A 16,240-nucleotide genomic window follows, 5' to 3' on the forward strand; every position below is an offset into this window, starting at 1 on the left:
CAAAAGAAACTTAACACAACATTGTAAATCAACTACACTCCAATAAATTTTTTTTTTAAAGAAAAAAAATGCCTTAAAGAAACCAGAGCTGACCCAGTTGAGTTATGGCTGTGATAGGCTATGCAGACTGTTTTACAGGCAGCCTTCTCTCTGTTAGTATTTCAAGAATATCCTTACTCTAAATTACTCTGTAGAGGGGATATAATTTGTATTAAGAAAAGCACATAGATTCATTTGTAGGAAAAAGTACTGAAATTACACACATCCAAATTACACACATCCAAATATTAAGAGTGTTTATCTTTTGGTAAGATTTTGGTGATTTCACTTTTTTGTGCTTTCAAGGTTTTCTTATTTTGTATTACTGGAAAAAAGCAAATAAATAAAATGCTGCCTTTAACTTTTCAGGTAATACTTAAGAATGTTTTACACTTTATGCTATAACTGCTTTCTTCCCATGAAAAGTTTAATTATTAATAAAAGAAAAATATTAGATCTTAAATGATCTCTTGTTCCACTCTCTAGTTGAAGACCCAGCTTCTTCTCTTCGAGTCTAATAAAGAAAAGAAAACCACCCAAAGGTATGAAACCCACAATCAGTATCTACAACATTTACTATTGGGATTTTTCATTTTCTTATTAATCTACCTCTTATTGTTTCCTTTTCCTCTCCCAGAAAACATTAACTCCTGAGCATAGCCCTGCATTTTTTTCCTGACAGTTCTACTCAGATACCTCATCTCACTTGACTACAAAAGTCAAATTCCATCTCTTACTGATGTTGTATCTACCCACTCACTCAACTCAGTAGTGAACTGTCTTTTCCAGGAACAACCATTTCAGCCAAGTAGTGAGGGTAAGTGACAAATACACCCTTCTCCTTAGGTAATATGATTTATACTGACCTTCCCCACTGAAATGCCATTCCCGAAATGCAGCAGTGATGTGGCGGCTGCAGAAACATACTTCCCTTTGGCCCTCTGCCTCCTCACTCTCTCACACTTGTAATTCTTCTTGTGTCAATCAAACAACGCAATCCTTTTCTTCCTTGTAACCTCAAAGTGACTCCTGCGTTTCAAAAGGCCAGATCCCAAAGTCTTTCTGTTTTGCAGATTCTGTTGGAGAGTCCCCACTGGCCACTAGATGAAACTGTGTGTTTCCAAGTGTTTTGGATCAGATATGCTCTCACTGACTGACTACAGGCAAAAGAGGGCCTCTATTTTTTTCCCTTGTGCCTAATTTGCTGATTATATGATAATTCTAGGCTGAACCCACCACATAGAAGCCAGAAATAGAGCTCTAAATTCATTTCAGATTATTTGATCTAATTCTTTCCTGAAAACATTGACTTCCCTTGGGCCACAAACTCACAAATTTAACTTCACATTAGAATTTATTGGGGGCTTTAAATAATATCAATGTCTAAGTTACTTCCATACCATTTTTAATGAATCCAGAACAGTTTTCTAATCACATATATATGTAATGTAAGCCCTGACGGTTTTTTTTTTTAATTTTTATTTTTTCATAATGCAAGTGCCTGACTTAAGCTTTGATTGCCAAAGCATCCATTTCAAAGAGGCACCCACTTCAAAGCAAGAGATCTCAAATAAATACACAATTAGATAAAGAGCCAAGCCAGTTGCCTTCTCCCACTGAGACTCCTTTATTTTAGAGATTTTGGTTGATTTTGATAACTAACCATTTGAGCCACTTGTTTTCTCTTTTCCTGCCCTTAGAGAAGGAAAATGTAGCTATGCATCAATGAACACAGATGGTTTCTATATCTTGGCTATTGTAAATAATGCTGCAATAAACATGGGAGTGCAGGGATCTTTTCAAGTTAGTGTTTCTTTTTTCTCTTCAGATAAATACCCAGAAGTGGAATTGCTGGATCATATGGTAGTTCTATTTGTAACTTTTTGAGAAAACTCTATACTATTTTCCATAGTCACTGCACCAATTTACATTTCCACCAATGGTGCACAAATGTTCCCTTTTCTCTACATTCTCACCAACACTTGTTATTTCTTGTCTTTTTTATAATAATCATTATAAAACAAGTGTAAAATGATACCTCATTGTGATTTCAATTTGCACTTCCCTAATGTTTAATGATGTTGAACATCTTTTCAAAGACCTGTTGGCCATCTGTGTGTCTGTTTTGAAAAAATATTTATTCAGATCTCATTTTTTGGTCAGATTATTTTTTTTTTTTTTTTTTTGCTACTGAGTTGTATGAGTTCTTCATATATTTTGGATACTGCTGCTGCTGCTAAGTCACTTCAGTCGTGTCCGACTCTGTGTGACCCCATCCCTGGGATTCTCCAGGCAAGAACACTGGAGTGGGTTGCCATTTCCTTCTCCAATGCATAAAAGTGAAAAGTGAAAGTGAAGTCGCTCAGTCATGTCTGACTCTTCGCGACCCCATGGACTGCAGCCTACCAGGCTCCTCCATCCATGGGATTTTCCAGGCAAGAGTACTGGAGTGGGGTGCCATTGCCTTCTCCGATTTTGGATACTAGCCCCTTATCAGATATATGATTTGCAAATATTTTCTCCCATTCAGTAGGTTGCCTTTTCATTTTGTTGATGGTTTCCTTTGCTGTGCAGAAGCTTTTTAGTATGATATAGTCTCACATATTTTATTTTTCCTTTTCTTGCTTTTCCTTTTGGTGTCCAATTAAAAATATAATTGCCAAGACCTGTGTCAAGGAGTTTGCTCATCAGGAATCCCTGAGACCGATGAAATCACAATCTCTGGGTGTGGATTGGATGTCAGGGGCTTTTTAAGTTCCCAGATGACTCTAATGAGCAAACAAGTTTGAGAACCACTTCCTTAGGCAAATCCTTCCATGCAGATTATAGGGAAACCTCCTGGTGGTTCCTCTCATAAGAGGAAAATTGACTCCTTCTCTTGGACCACCTTCCCCACCTACTGGCAAATGTCCATTTTTCCCATAAATCTCATTGAATTTAATTCTTCCCTAATAATTTTTTTCTTTTTTTAATTTTGGGGAACAACTGACCAATCTCATTGCATATATTTAAAGTGCTCAACATGATTTGACATACTTATACATTGTCAGTTAATTATCAAGTTCAAGATAATTAACACATACATCACATCATACAGTTAATCCAGTTAAGTTTGTAGGGTGGGGTGGGGGGGACAGTGAGAATGCTTAAGATCTACTCTCAGCAATTTTCAAAATATACACTATCTTATTATTAACTATAGGAACCATGCTGTTCACTGGATCCTCAGAATTTACCCTTTTAACTGAAATTGTGTACCCTTATACTTACATCATCTCATAGCCCCCAGATCCCAGCCCATTCTACTGTTTATCTATGAAATTCCCTTTTTTAAGATTATACATGTCATAGTTTAATTAAAACTAAAATTAAATGAAATTTAAATTTCAATTCTAGATACATTAGTACATTTCAAGTGCTCAGTAATGCATACAGCTAGCCACAACATCATCTAATTCTTCCAGTACAGATTTTAGAACATGTTCTTCATTGCAGAGAGTTCCATCAGACAGCTCTGGTCTAAATAAGAATACATAATTATTTGAGAAGGTGCAAATGAATTTTCTGCAGTTACTCTCCATCCTTCTTCCCTTCATATTTGAAAGAACCAAAACAAATTGTGATTTGATACATGAGTAATACAAGTAAAGGTTTCCAATGATTCAAATGCAATATTTATTGTGTATTTTATTTCTATTGTCACATTGTGATATATAACATGAAATAATTATACAACTCACCATAATGCAGAATCAGTGGGAGCCTGAGCTTGTTTTCCTGCAACTAGACAGTCCCATCTGGGGGTGGTGGGAGACAGTGACACCCAAAGAGTGTTGCTTATGTCCAGTCTACTCTGTAATCTCATTTTGGTTGCTGTCACTGCAGAAAACCCTGCTTCACAAAGACAGGATATTGGAAATGGGAGCAGGCTTTTTGGCACTTTTGTGGAAATCTCAGTATATTTCACCTTGACTTTAATCCTGAATGTATGGAGATTTGAAGCTGCTCAAACACACTTTTAAGGCCACTGTCATTTGCAATTTTAAACGATTGATCCTCATATAGTGTGGACAAAGTTAATTCACCTAGCTTATTCACAAATAGGTCATGGTTCCATTCCTTCCCAGGTTGGGGGTATTTTGTGGTTGGGAAGTAATGCCCAGATTCTTTTGAAAGCTGAGATAAGGTGACTGTGCACCAGCTTGGAGAAAGAAGGCCCTGGCTCAGTCTCTTTTAACCTCTGCTAATGTTTGAAATGTCAAAAATCACAGTGTTCACTTGTCCCCATAATTCCAGTTTGGTTTTCAATGCAGCCACTTAATCTGAAGCTTTAACACACTTGTCATTCTCCCTAAAGTGATGGATTGAATTTATTGAGTAGGTTAAATATGTCACATAAATAAGCAAGTTTTGCAACCCATTCTGTGTCACTGAAGTATGCTGCCAGTGGTGACTGCTTTTCTGAAAGAAATCTCTGAAGTGACTCTAATAATGCAAAAACTCTGGCTATGATCTACCTTTAGAAAGCCATCACACTTCTGTGTAGAAGAGAAGACATGAACTGTGTCCACCTCCTCACCAAGCTGTGCAAACAGACACTGGTTAAGGGCATGTACTTTAATGTGGTTGATAATTTTAATTACACCCAGGAAAACATTGTTAAGTTAGGGTGACACTTTTTGGCTAGCCACCATTTCTCTATGGATGAAACAGTGTGTAGACTCACATTCAGAAGCAACCTGTTTGATCCAAGCAGTGAAACCACAAAGCCATCCAGTCGTGGCAGCTTCTCCACCCATGCACATGCAGACACAAGTGACCAACGCAGTTTTCCTGATATGTAGTCAAAGACTTGAATAGTTCTGCAGCTGTGGGTTTGGTTGGCAACAAAATGCACATAACATATCCTCATGCACATTCTCCTGAAAAATATATCACACAAAACCAAGCATTGTTGCCTTGTTGTCAACATCAGTGGACTTGTCAAGTTGGATTGTGTACCATGGTGACTCATTAATCCTCTCTAACAGTTGTGCCTCAATATCCTCTGCTATTCCATCAATTTGTCTAGTTATGGTGCTAGCCAAAAGAGGAACAGGTACTGCCTTTTTAACTGAAGTCTCTCCTAAAATTTCACAACAAATGTCCTTAGCAGCAGGCAGATCAACTTTTTTTCTTCTGAAAAACTCCAAAAGTTTGTCTTTTAATGCAGGATCCTTGGTCTCCATGTGGCAAAGCAGTTTTGAAGTTTCATGGCTTTGTTGTTATCACCTGGTCACCACATATTATACAGAGTAGGCTTAGAGAATGTGAATCACCTATTGCAATGAACCCATAATTTCAGTAGGATTCTTGGTTTTTCTTTAAAATGCAGCCTTATCCTTCTTCTTTTTTTTGGGGGGTGGCAGTCTTAGAGACTTCTGTTGTCTCATTGTTGGGTCTTTCCCTCTTTTCAAAGAAGCTCTCCAGTGATGCTTGTTTTTCACTCATTTTGGCTAGGGTTAACTTGTGGGCTTACCAAAACCATGACTGAGGCAAGTGTGCAGTGCAGGAGAGAGGCACAGATGGAAGTGGTAAATAAAATAATGGACAGGCCATGCATGGATTCTGACTTAAAGCCTGCCACCAGATGCAGCTTTGTCACTTGCCACTCACTGATAGGGTTTTGATGAGTCTGCAAGCAGTTCATTTATTATGGTCTCTGCAGTCAAACCTCTCTGCTAATGATAATCTATATTTGCAGCCACTCCCAGCACTAGCATCACTGCCTCAGCTCCACCTCAGATCATCAGGCATTAGATTCTCATAAGGAGCATGCAACCTAGATCCCTCAAATGCACAGTAGGGTTCCTGCTCCTGTGAGAATCTAATGCCACAGCTGATCTGACAGGAAGTGGCGCTCAAGCAGTAATGCAATCAATAGGGAGCAACTGTAAATACAGATGAAGCTTTGTTTGCTCACCCACTGCACACCTCCTGCTCTACAACCTGGGTTCCTAACAGGCCAGAGACCAGCACAGACTCCTACTGGTCCGTGGCCTGGGGCTTAGGGACCCCTGTTATACACTTAACTTTGCAATGTTCTCTTTTTCACTTAGCAAAATGTCACAGACATTCTTGTGGGTCTATAGATATGGATATGTCACTTTTGCATCTCTTTTGCACTTTTGCACAATCTCTTTCTGCATATATATAGATTTACACATATATGCTAATATATTTATGTATATAATGGGCTTCCCAGGTGGAGCTAGTGGTAAAGAACCCACCTGCCAATGCAGGAAATGTAAGAGATGTGGGTTCAATCCCTGGGTGGAGAAGATCCCCTGGAGGAGGGCAGGGCAACCCACTCCAGTATTCTTCCCTGAAGAATCCCATGGACAGAGGAGCCTGGCAGGCTTTGTGAGTCCAGGGGCTCACAAAGAGTCAGACAACTGAAGCAACTTGGCATGCGCAAGCATATATATGCATATATATATTATTTTACAAATTGGGCTACTATGTATGCTGGGCATGGGCAGGCAGCAGGTAGTTAGTGGCGTTTTCTTGCTTCTTCCTTGTTAGCTTGTTTCTACACACCCTCTGCCACCTCTTCTGACCTCTCCATATCCACCTTGCCAACTAAGTTCTGACCTCTCCATAAGTTCTGACCTCCCCATATCCACCTTGCCACCTGTTTGTACAAGAATCAAGTCAATAGGCACTGCAATTGCTGACTTACAGTACACCCTGAAAGGAATTCAGGGCAAAGATCAGGATGAGGCACTCTGCTCTGGGAAAACTGGCAGAACAGGCCTGCACACAGTTAGATATTTTCAGGAAAATTTTATAAACCTGGATTCTTGCATATCTCATCCTATGCCGAGAAAAGCATTAAAATCATTAAAAGAGATATCTGTTCCTTGTGACTAGCAATAGCATTCTACCAAATGTGTGCTTGATTGCATGTACCTCTTGGCCAAAATCACATATATACTGACCACCCTTGCCACCTCTTTGGAGCAGTTCCTCAGAGCTCTCAGTAAGTCCTCAGATAAAACTGAAACTCACAGCTCTGATGTTGTACATTTTTTTTCAGTCAACAACCTCAATTCCAGATAAACCATCTTAGCACCTGGTATTCTTCCACACTTTTCTCACACTCATAAAATCATATGCAGAAGCATTTATACATTTTTATTGTTTCTCATTGTCACTTTGTTTCTAGTTTGGACCCATTATAAATTCACCAAATCAGATACTTTACCTTCATCTTCCCATAATTGTGTTTTTATTTCTATGAGGCATGTCTCAGAAAAGTGACTGCTGCACCAATAAGTATGTGTGTTTTTGGTTTTGGAAAAAAGTCTGGAGAAATATATTAAAACGATCTATATCCACCAGCAATGTGTGAAAGTAACATTTTCTCACACTTATTCAATAGCAAACAGTATTGTTTTTCTGTAAAGTTTTGCCTATATAATGGATGTAAAATGATATCTCATTACCATTGTGCTTAATCTGACAATCGGGAGATTTTATACCTTCTCATCTATTTACTGGTCACTCGGATTCACTTTTCCTCTATTTGCTTATGTATTCCTTCTTCTCATTTTTTTTTTTCTGGAGTTTTGTCCTTTTCTTGTCAATTGATAAAATCTCTCTCTACATTATAAGTATTAACTAATCCTTTCATTAGAATTTTAATAAACTTATCTCTCCTTTGATTTGGCTAATATCTTTTATTCAAAATTTTGGGGTTTTTTACAGACCTACTTGGTCTATCTTTTCTGCTATAGTTTTTTTTTTAATTGAAGGATAATTGCTTTACAGAATTGTGTTGGTTTCTGCCAGACATCAACATGAATCAGCCATAGGTGTACCTATGTCCCCTCCCTTTGAATCTCTCTCCCACCTCCCTCTCTACCCCACTCCTCGAGATTGTTCCAGAGCCCCTGCTTGAGTTCCCTGAGTCAGACAGCAAATTCGAGTTGGCTACCCATTTTACATACGGTAATAAAAGTTTCCGGTTACTCTCTCCACACATCTCACCCTCTCTTCCCTCCCCTTCTCCCCGTGTCCATAAGTCTGTTCTCTGTGTAAATGTCTTCACTGCTACCCTGCAAATAAATTCATCAGTACCATCTTTCTAGATTCCATATATACACATTAGTATACGATATTCTCTACGATATCTATATTAGATATGATACTTTCTCTTTCTGACTTACTTCACTCTGTATAATAGGCTCTAGGTTCATCCACCTCATTAGAACTGATTCAAATGTGTTCCTTTTTATGGCTGAGTAATATTTATTATATGCCTATGTACCACAGTTTTTCATTATCCATTCATCTGTTAATGGACATCTAAGTAGCTTCCCTGTTGTAGCTATTGTAAATAGTGCTGCAGTGAACATTGGGGTACATGTGTCTTTTTCAGTTTTGGTTTCCTCAGGGTATATGCCTAGTAGTGGGATTGCTGGGTCATATGGTGGTTTTATTCCTAGTTTTTTAAGGAATCTCCATACTGTCTTCCATAGTGGCTGTATCAATTTGCATTCCCACCAACAGTGCAAGAGGTTCCCTTTTCTCCACACCCTCTCCAGCATTTATTGTTTGTAGACTTTTTGATGATGGCCATTCTGATTGGTGTGAGGTGATATTGTAGTTTTGATTTGCATTTCTCTAATAATGAGCAATGTTGAGCATCTTTTCATGTGTTTGTTAGCCATCTGTATGTCTTCTTTGGAGAAATATCTGTTTAGGTTTTTTTCCCACTTTTTGATTGGGTTGTTTGTTTTTCTGGTATTCGCTGCTTGTATATTTTAGAAATTAATCTGTCAATTGTTTCATTTGCTACTATTTTCTCCCATTCTGAAGGTTGCATTTTCATCTTGTTTATAGTTTCCTTTGCTGTGCAAAAGCTTTTAATTTTAATCACGTCCCACTTGTTTTGGTTTTTATTTCCATTACTCTAGGAGGTGGGTCATAGAAGATCTTGCTTTATGTCATCAAATATTCTGCCTATGTTTTCCTCTAAGAGTTTTATAGTTTCTGGTCTTACATTTAGGTCTTTAATCCATTTTGAGTTTATCTTTGTGTATGGTATTAGGAGGTGTTCTAATTTCATTCTTTTACATGTAAGCTGTCCGGTTTTCCCAGCACCACTTATTGCTTTGCCCCATTGTATATTCTTGCCTCCTTTGTCAAACATAAGTCACCCATAGGCGAGGTTTTTCTCTGGGCTTTCTACCCTGCGGCATTGGTCTGTATCTCTATCTCCGTGCCAGCACCACACTGCAGTTCTGCGGCACAGTCTGAAGTCAGAAAGCTTCATTCCTCCAGCTCTAGTCTTTCTCAGGATTGCTCTGGTTGTTGGGCATCTTTGTGTTTCCATATGAATTGTAAATTGTTTACTCTAGTTCTGTGAAAAATGCCATTGGTAATTTGATAGGGACAGCACTGAATGTGTAGATTGCATTGATCATATAGCCATTTTTCACAATATTGATTCTTTCAAACCAGGAACATGGCATATCTCTTCATCTGTTTATGTCATCTTTCTTTCATCAGTGTCATTTAATTTTCTGTATACAGTTCTTTTGTCTCCTTAGGTAGGTTTATTCCTAGATATTTTATTCTTTTGTTGCAATGGTGAATGGGATTGTTTCCTTAATTTCTCTGATTTTTCATTGTTAGTATACAGGAATGCAAGTGATTTCTGTGTATTGATTTTGTATCCTGTGACTTTATAAATTCACTGATTAGCTCTAGTAATTTTCTGATGGTATCTTTAGGGTTTTCTATGTATGGTATCATGTCATCTGAAAACTGCAAACTTTTCTGTTATGGGTTTTAAGTGTCCTGTCATGATTAAGGCCTTTCCATCCTCAGATTACATATACAGTTTTTCAGATTTCTTATATTGTTTTGTCTTACATACATTTTAATCTCCCTAACATTTATGTGTAATAAGAGCCTAGATCAACTGTTTTCTTTGAAATAGATAGTAGGTTTTGCCAGTACCACTTGTTAAACAAACCATTCTTTCCCCTCTGAACTGAATCCTGTTTTCCTTGTACTAAATTCTCATATACCTTGATATCTAGTTCTTGATAGTCTATTTTGTTCCACTGATCTGTTTGTTCTCATGTCAGTATTTTACGGTAGGTTCTCATATCCTAAGCAAATCTTCATTCTTTTTTATATTTTTCTTGGCTACTGCTGGGTATTTTTTCTATATAAATTTTATGACCATTTAATCCTAAATAAAAGAAAGTAAACAAAGAAAAAAAGAAAGGCTGTAGCAATCCTAAATTGCAAATTCACTAAATGTATACATTAATTTGGAGAGAATTTACCTTTTAATGAAAGTAAGTTATACCATTCAAGAGCCTTTCCATTTATTTATATCTTGATTTAGACTCTTTTTCTATATTCCTGTATGTTCTAATGAAATGCAGTCATGTTTTATATTCTTTTGGTAATAGGCATATTTAACAAATACTTATTTAACATCTACCATATATCAAGCACTAAGTGCTGAGAAAACTGACTTAAAAAGGCAATCTTCAACCAAATGTAGCTTACATATTAGAAAGTGAATCTGAAAGTCTCTCATTTGTGTCTAACTCTTTGCAACCCCATGGACTATACAATCCAGGAATTCTCCAGGCCAGAATACTGGAATGGGTAGCTGTTCCCTCCTTCAGATCTTCCCAACCCAACCCAGGGATTGAACCCAGGTATCCTACATTGCGGGCAGATTCTTTACAAGTTGAGCCACCAGGGAAACCCAAGAATGCTGGAGTGGGTAGCCTATCCCTTCTCCAGTGGATCCTCCCGAGGAATCAAACTGGGGTCTCCTGCATTGCAGGCAAATTTTTTACCAACTGAGCTACCAGGGAATCCCTTACATATTACAAAGGTAATTATTTCCCCCATTTTCAGTTTTAGGAGCTTACTTCTGATGTAGTGAAAAGCTCCAATTTAGAATACCTGTCTTACAGCACCTTACCAAATTTTTAATTCATTTTAATTAGGACCTTTAGGTTTTCTGGAAATATTACATTATCAACAGAAAAATATAGTTTTCTCTCTTGTTTTCAAGGATTTGCACTGATTACTTCATTTTCCTGTCCTACATTTTCTAGAACCTCCAAAACAGTATTAAATAATGCTAGTGATAGCAGGCATCACTAGCTAGTTGTAATCTTTGGAGTTGTCCTAGTGTTTCACAATTTAGAATATTTGCTTTTAGTTTTGTTAATTAACCTCTCTCACATTTCAAACTTCTCCTTCCGTATTTATTTATATTGATGTTAAAAATGATTTTTCCACATCTATTGCTAGCTTTATGTATTTTCTTCTTTGTTGTTTTAATAGTGATTTGACACCAAATCACGTCACATTTCTAGAATAAATCTTACATGGTCAAAGTTCATTATTCTTCTGCTACACTGATTTTGGGAGGAGGGGGTGATGCTGGGCATGGTGTATTTTGTTGATAGTACACGGTAAGGTAGGGCTCCCGAGGACTCTCCTCTTCTTCAGAGTCTAGAATGGAAACTATGCTGGCACAGGAGGCTCTAGTGTGTTGGGTGATGGAGTTGGGGCAAGGACTCCACAACTGAGGACCTCTCATTGTGCCTGGTGGTCCAGGGTTCCCACTCTGTAGAGGCCATGTGGACCATAACAGCCACCACCCTCCTGCTATAGTCAAATACACCATCCTATCAGGAAAACTTGACAAAGTGGTCACTGAGGGCGTTTTCCAACCTGTGTTCAAGATGGAAAAGTAGGTTTCAGTGCTAAACTTGCAAGAGACAATCTGGTTGTCAGTGTAGCCCAGGATGAACTTTTGGGGGCCTTCTGACGTCCACTTCACCATCATCTTGATGTCTTCATGTTTAACAGCTTTTTCTAGATGGCAGGTCAGATCCACATTACAGGTGGAGATATGGAAAGTCATGTTAGTGAGCTTCCCATTCAGCTCACGGATAACCTTGCCTACAGCCTTGGAGATGGGCTTTCCATTGATGAGAAGCTTCCCATTCTCAGCCTTGACTATACTGTTGAACTTGCCATAGGTGCAACTATACTGGAATATGTTGACTAGAATATGCAGACTAAGTGGGCTGCCCAGGTAACTCAATGGTAAAGAATCCGCCCGCCAAAGCAGGAGACATAGGAGACACAGATTAGACCCCTGGGTCAGGAAGATTCCCCAGAGTAGGCAATGGCAACCTGGGGTTCCAGTACTCTTGCCTGGAAAATCCCATGGACAGAGGAGCCTGGTGGGCTACAGTCCATGGGGTTGCAAAGAGTTGAACAGGACTTAGCGACTGAGCACACATACATATATGTAGACTAAGTAGCTGATATCAATGAAGGGGTCATTAATAACAATATCCACAATATCCTCTGTGAGAGTTATAAACAGCCCTGACAAACAGGTGTTTAATACAGCCAAATCCATTGACTCCACACTTGACCATCATGTCTCAAGGATGGTGTGACTGCCAAAGCGGAGTGGCAGAGAGCCCAAATTTCCTTTACTGGTGAAAAAAATACCAGAAAATTGTACTTATTCAGTAAATCAGACTGATGTACTATTTTTGTATATTTCATAGCAGGCTTTTAATATTAAATTTTTATACTTAATTTTATCTCTGCTAATTGGTACATTCAAGGTTTCCACTTCTTGGAAAAATTTTGGTATATTTTGCTACTAAATCATCTGTATCCTCTGAGCTTTATAACTTTGTTGTAGTAAAGCTGCATTCTTTTATTAGAAACCTCTTCCATCAAGTGAAAATGGTCAGCTCTTTTGTCTCATGTATTTTTGTTCTGTCTCATTTTTATCCATTTTCTTGGTCTTCTCAAATAACTAGACTGTGGATTCAGTTAGTAAAATCCTTGGATGTTAAAAGGGGCAGGGAGGTCTACAATGTGAACCATTAACTGTAGATGAATTTAGCTTTGCTATTAGCATCAAAACCACATACACATGCAAATCTGAACTTCCATGGAAGAACGCAAGGATTAATACCAATCTTCAGTTGATAAAATGGTCTTGAATAGGGACGTATTTTCACCTAATCGCCTTTCTATATATCTAATCATATTCTAAAGACATTCATATACCTCGTTGGTATACCTCACTTCAAGCTTTTGTACGTTTAGTTTATTTACCTCTCACACCCTTTACTTCATTTGAGATTTATATTTAAGAGGGTCTAACATATAATCCTTGACTAAAGGGAAAACGGTCCCTAGTCTTAATTTTTCTATCCTGAAATCAGTTGGAATCTTCAGAATGCTCTCTCCCTCCAAATCGCCAAACGGGCCACAGGAGAGCCTGTGCCTTTGGGTAGAGCTAAGAAAGCCTGAATTCCCTCAGAAACAGGAAGAGACTGAGTTAGAATTTTATCACGCACAGATTAAAGAAAATGGAAGGTTTCAGATACTCACCCTAGACTGGACAATTAGGTGAAAACGTGTTAGCCTTTTTCCCCCTTCAATTAAGGAGTTCAAGTTTTGTTTGCTCTTTTAAAAATGTATGAAAAATATATTACTTATACTTTAATTTACCTTTGCAAATATTCTATTCAGTTAAGAATTTCAAAAGTCAGATGATTGTAAGCTTTTGTACTCACACTGCCCTAAGTTTAGGATATGAGCTGCAAAAATATCAAGTGTGGTTTACTTAATTTGTGACTTTCGTTCACTGATAAGACCAGTCATGTGTTGTTATGGAGAAATTATTACAAAGATGTCACTAAACCTCTTCACAAAGTTAATTTTAATTTTGTGCTCCAACTAGAGATTTTCAATCTATAATTTTTTTATAAGCATTCACATGAGTAAGCACTTGAATAGTCTTATGTGGTATATTTTGGTCTCCTTTAAGTAACTAAAGTAGAAACCATCTCAACCTTGTATTCCTGGCAGTACTATACTTAGGACATTTTTAACCCCAGTAAGCAGTGCTGACTATTAAAAAAGAGAAAATAATCCACAATCCTTCCTACCTCAGAGAAGAATTGATCAATTCACGTGCTTGGTAATATTTTTCCTCTCCAAGCAAAATGTTCCCTTCCTAAATCCCAGGATGAAAGGAAAATAGAAGAGAGAAAAATGGTAGAAATAATGATGTCAACTACATTTAAAAGTCTTAAAAATAAAATTAATTAAGGAACAATCCTTTTGACATTGAAATCTCACGAGCCGAAGAAAGGTCATTATGAAGTACATGAAAATAAAGTAAAATATTATAATACCAGATTTTTTTTAAATGTTGAATTCATTATTTACTCTTCAATTTTTTCTTCTGGGAATGAAGTCTAAATTTAAATCCAAAATATCCTTGTACTATAGTTCATTCCTCCCCTGACCTAAAATCCCAGAAAGGTAAGATACACAGATGTTACATGATTGTTCTATTTTTTTTAATGTCAAAGCTGATATTTACAAAGTAAGCCCTAGAAATTTTTCCTTTCAAATGCCACTCAGAAATTCACCTCTTTCCCCCATTCAGAATTCAAATCCATGACTGAGTACTTGCTATGGGCCCAAGCCTCTTGCCCGGTGGTGGGGAGACAAAACAGGATAGTGAACGTTACAATGAAGTAAAATACAAATATCTAAATGGCTATGTCCTGGTTATTTGGGGGAAACTTGCTGGAGAAGTCTATGCGATTTAGGTGCAGAGTACCCCACTAGGTCTTAAAGGCAGAGGTCAGCCTAGTTAATAAAAAAGGAAGGAAGGGAAATAAGGCAAAGGGATCAGCGTGGGAAGAGGTTAAAAGGAAAACATCAGTGACAACAAGCAAGTCATGTTATTGGAGCAAAGGGTTTACTGACCGGATGCATGCAAGTAGCACCTTACACAGGTTCTATGTTCAGGAGTTTGGAAGTCATCTCTTGACCTACACTAATGTATTCATTCATAAAGAAACACTTAGAGGGTATTATTTTTCAGATGAAGGGAAGCACAAAAAGATGAAGTGATTTATATCAGATCACCTAAGAAATAGCAGAGCCAACACTGGAACCCAGGAACCATACCCATACTCTTCTGGTAACTATGTAGAGGATGGACGGGTTTTTAGGGGACAGGATTGGAGGAAAAGACCTGCTTGGAATCTTGCTGCAATTAGACCAAGCAAAAATGGACAAGAACTTGGGTATAGTGCTTTGAGATCTTTTTCAATTATATATATATAATGGTGATCAGAAATACAGGCTCTAGACTCAAGACTCCTTGGGCTGAAATAAAACCTACCAGCTGTGATTGTAAACAAGGAACTTCTGCATGCCTCAGTTTCTCTGTAAACTAGGAATAGCAACCAAGTTTTTGTTGGTTGTCCTACCTGATAGGATTTTTTGTTTTAAATGTGATAATACACATAAAGTACACTTAGCCTGGGTGACTAGGAGTCAGTGCTCTAAAAGTCTGTCATTATTAGAATGCTACAGAATGTGGTCAATCCTAAAGGAAATCAACCCTGAATATTCACTGGAAGGATCTGATGCTGAAGCTGAAGCTCCAATACCTTGGCCATCTGATGCAAAAAGCCGACTCACTGGAAAAGACTCTGATGCTGGGAAAGACTGACGGCAAGAGAAGGAGGCAACAGAGGGTGAGATGGTTGGATGGCATCACCAACTCGATGCACATGAACTTGAGCAAGCTCTGGGAGATGGTGAAGGACAGGAAAGCCTGGCATGCTGCCGTTCATGGGATTGCAAACAGCCTGACACAACTTAGCGACTGAACAGATTACAGAGACAGTAATTCGATCTGTTTTATTAAGGAGACACAATTAGCAGGGTTTGGGGATTGATTGTAATGGAAACGGAGGCAGGAGGGACTAGGAGTTTTAAGCTTGCCAACTGCAATGAAGATGGCTTCAGAAAAAGACAGGACTTTCTTTTCTTTTGGACATTTTGAATTTCAGGTGTTAATGCAATGTCCATGCACAGATGCCAGCTAAGCAGCTGAATGGAGTATGAAGTTTAGAGAAGTGATCAAGGGGAGTCATTAGAAAATACAGATGAGAATGTGTTAGAACACTGGGTCAAGGATATCATTCTGAAAAATATGGACATTTTGGGTTAATATAAAAAATGCAATGATATTCACATGACATGAAAATACAGAAAATGAGTTTCAGCAGCACTGGAATGAAGAATGACTTCTCTGATATTCAAACAG

This window comes from Odocoileus virginianus, unplaced genomic scaffold (genome assembly GCF_023699985.2).
Source record: "Odocoileus virginianus isolate 20LAN1187 ecotype Illinois unplaced genomic scaffold, Ovbor_1.2 Unplaced_Scaffold_15, whole genome shotgun sequence".
Classification (NCBI taxonomy): domain Eukaryota; kingdom Metazoa; phylum Chordata; class Mammalia; order Artiodactyla; family Cervidae; genus Odocoileus; species Odocoileus virginianus.